At 43.8% G+C, this 4,037-nt stretch overlaps 1 non-coding gene across 1 annotated transcript; it reads left to right on the forward strand.

The window, feature by feature from the left end:
- The first annotated feature begins 2,188 nt into the window (after nt 1–2,188).
- Nucleotides 2,189–2,326, forward strand: LOC119938420. Its single transcript, XR_005454428.1, has one exon. It is a non-coding gene; the product is annotated as a small nucleolar RNA SNORA7 (small nucleolar RNA).
- Nucleotides 2,327–4,037: the final 1,711 nt, after the last annotated feature.

Genomic DNA, 4,037 nt, shown 5'->3' on the forward strand with positions numbered 1-4,037 from the left:
TAGTTTTAAAACACTCATTTAGCTCTCTCTTTGCAACTTTTTCATCTCGATTAAATCCCAGCTCCGGTGCTTCAATTCTCCTGAGCCAACCTACTCCTGTGTCTCATGATCATTTCTTTTCCAACAGATCTTCTGTTCACACCCACCCTTCTTTCTGGAACTCCTTCTTCATATCTGGCAGACCACATAATCTGAAAGACCACATCCTTAAAGCCTCCTGGAATCATACCTCTTTCAAGTAGCCTTGCATGATTAATAACTCACTTTCTCCCACTATTTGTGCCCTTACTGCCACTCCAGCACTTTCACATCACCAACCCCTTGGGCACCTCAAGCGCATTCCCAACCTTCCCCTTAGCACTTATGTACACGTTTTAAAGCTGTTGCTTCCCTCTACCCATAGTTTGTTTTGCTATTTGTACCCTTTGCTAAATTGTAAGCTCCTTGAAGGCAGCAGTTGTGTCAATTAACTCTAATGTGCTCAACCAGTAACCTGTACAGAGTAAGGGTTCAATAAATACTGATTGATAGATTTATTGGCAACAATAATAACAATGATAATAATAATAATAATAGTAATATGCCCATTCTCTCAAGGAACTCTTTTGGTCTCACAGCTTCAACTACTATCTCTATGCAGATGATTCCCAAATCTATCTCTCCAACCCTAACAACTCATCTTCTCTGCAGTCTCACATTTCCTCCCGATTTCAGGACATCTCAGCTTGGATGTCCTGCCAACACCTCAAACTTAATATGTTAAAAACAGAACTCCTCATCCTCCCACCCAGACCCTGTCATCCCTGTGATTTTTCCATCACCATAGATGAAACCACTATCCTCCCTGTTTTACAAGCCCGTATCTTTGGCATTATCTTAAACTCATCTTTCTCATTCAACCTACATCTCCGCCACTTGTCAGCTGTGTGACTTTGGGCAAGTCACTTCACTTCTCTGTGCCACAGTTACCTCATCTGTAAAATGGGGATTAAGACTGTGAACCCCACGTGGGACAACCTGCTCACCTTGTATCCTCCCCAGCACTTAGAACAGTGCTTTGCACATAGTAAGCACTTAACAAATGCCATTATTATTATTATTATTATTATTATTATTATTATTATCTATCCCCAAATCCTATTGGTTCTTATTTCAAAACACTACTAAAATCCATCCTTTCCTCTCCATCTAAATAATAATAATAATTGTGGTATTTATTAAGCACTTACCATGTGCCAGTCACTGTACTAAGCACCCGGGTTGATACAAGCAAATCAGGTTGGACACAGTCCCTGACCCAGATGCGGCTTACAATCTTCATCCCTATTTTACAGATGAGGTAACCGAGGCACAGAGAAGTGAAGTGACTTGTCCAAGGTCACACAGCAGACATGTAGCTGAGCCAGGATTAGAACCCATGACCTTCTGATTCCCAGGCCCATGCTCTACCCACTATGGGCACAGACACCACACTGCGCCTCTCTGCGCTTAAAATCAATGTCAAATTAGTAGTATTTATTGAGTGTCTTTCTGTGTGAAGAGCACCCTACTAAGCACCTGGGAAAATACAATGGAGTTGGTAGATGGTATCCCCGCTCTCAAGGAGCTATTTATTACTCTATTCATTTTACTTGTACACATTTATTCTATTTATTTTGTTAATATGTCTTGTTTTGTTGTCCGTCTCCCCCTTCTAGACTGTGAGCCCGCTGTTGGGTAGGGACCGTCTCTATATGTTGCTAACTTGTACTTCCCAAGCTATTAGTACAGTGCTCTGCACACAGTAAGCACTCAATAAATATGATTGAATGAATGAGTGAATTGGGGGAGAGAGGCATTAAAATGAATTACAGATAGGGGAAGCAGCTGTGTACAACGCTAGGTACATAAGTGTTGTGGGGGTGGGATGTCTAGACTTTAAGCTCGTCTTTTAGACTGTAAACTCACCATGGGCAGGGAATGTATCTGTTTACTGTTAATCAATCAATCGTATTTATTGAGCGCTTACTGTGTGCAGAGCACTGTGCTAAGCACTTGGGAAGTACAAGTTGGCAACATATAGAGACAGTTCCTACCCAACAGTGAGCTCACAGTCTAGAAGGGGGAGACAGAGAACAAAACCAAACATACTAACAAAATAAAATAAATAGAATTACATCGTACTCTGTTACATCGTACTCTCCCAAGTCCCCTCTCAGAGTCGCACCTGGAGAGTTTTCAGTAGTTTACCAGTCTCGGCTACAGGAGGAAGAATCAAGCAGAGGCCTACCCATTCCATTCCTAGCTTGGCCAGTGGCTAGTGAGTGAAAGGCAATCTGCTACAAGTCAAAACTAACCTGTGCTGGGCAGCAGCGGCATGGGAAATTGTCGAGAGCAGAGACTTGAATATACTGTGTGGAAGGTGGCAGTGGTAAAGTTCCATCAGTGGAAAGAGCCCGGGTTTTGGAGGCAGAGGTCATGGGTTCAAATCCCAGCTCCACCACTTGTCAGCTGTGTGACTTTGGGCAGGTCACTTAATTTCTCTGGTCCTCAGTTACCTCATCTGTAAAATGGGGATGAAGACTGTGAGCCCCCGGTGGGACAACCTGATCACCTCGTAACCTCCGTAGCTCTTAGAACAGTGCTTTGCACATAGTAAGCGCTTAATAAATGCTATCATTATTATTATTATTGTTACCAAGAAAACTCTCTGGATCCGCTACCAGAACGATTGCAGATAGAGAGCGGGGCATTCTAGGAGAGATGTGTCCGTGGTGCCGCTATGGGTCAGAAAAGACTCAATGACATAAAACAAGACAAGACTCTCCCAAGTGCTTAGTAAAGTGCTCTGCACACAGTAAGCGCTCAATAAATATGATCGACTGACTGATTGGGGTGGGTTGAGTAGCTAAATGCTTAGGGGTGTGGACTCTGGGGCATCACAGGTGATGCCGCAGGGAGTCTACTTGTTTTGTTTTGTTGTCTGTCTCCCCCTTCTAGACTGTGAACCCATTGTTGTGTAGGGACTGTCTCTATATGTTGCTGACTTGTACTTCCCAAGTGCTTAGTACAGTGCTCTGCACACAGTAAGTGCTCAATAAATATGATTGAATGAAATGAAAGGGAGGGAAAATAAGGAAGGGAGATGAGAGCTTAATCAAGGAAGCCTTCCTAGAGGAGATACGATTTTACAGGGCTTTGAAGAAGGGGACAGTGGTCGTTTGTCAGACATGAAGAGGCAGATTGTTCCAGCAGGGATAAGGGGGTTGAAGGTGACGGAGGTGAGAGCGAAGCAAAATAAGAAGGTTGCTGTAGTTCCATGCTAGGATGGCACATTTTTTCCTATGGCATGTTATCTTGAAATACTTCAAAATGATATACCAGGTGGTGGTGTCATATGTCTTCCGGGCAATCTGTCTTTCATACTGAATTACTAGATTGGTCCATCTGGCAAGCAAAAGGGAGGAGCCAGGGAATTGGTAGATAGGACTTCCCGAAACAATGGGGAGAGCGGAGGCCCACAGGATATGAAGGGGAAGGGAGATTCAGGAAAACGGAAGGGTGTGGGCATGGAGTTGAAGGTGAGAGAGGTGAGAGAGGTGAGAGCAAACGCATAGTCAGTTGGTTGGTGTTAGAGGAGCAAAGTGTGGAGATGGGTTGTAGTGGAAAAAGAACAAAAAGATAGGAAAGAGGAAGAGAGCTTATAAAGTGCTTTAAGGCAGGTGGTGAGGAGTTTCTGCTTGATGCGGGGATGGATGGACAGAGGTTCTTGAGGAGTGGGGAGATCAGTGCCTGCCTCAGAGTGAGCCCTGCCTCAGGCAAGGAGGACTCCAGAGAGCTTCACTCTTTCCAACCCCCAGTGTGGCTGGAATAATAATAATAATTGGGGTATTTGTTAAGCACTTCTTAGGTGCTGGTGCCAGGAACTGTATTATTACAAGCAAAGAGGATTGGACACAGTCCCTGTTAATCATTCATTTGTTCATTCATTCAATCATATTTATTGAGCACTTACTGTGTGCAGAGTTCTGTACTAAGCACTTGGGAAGTACAATTCA

Source organism: Tachyglossus aculeatus, chromosome 1 (genome assembly GCF_015852505.1).
Source record: "Tachyglossus aculeatus isolate mTacAcu1 chromosome 1, mTacAcu1.pri, whole genome shotgun sequence".
Classification (NCBI taxonomy): domain Eukaryota; kingdom Metazoa; phylum Chordata; class Mammalia; order Monotremata; family Tachyglossidae; genus Tachyglossus; species Tachyglossus aculeatus.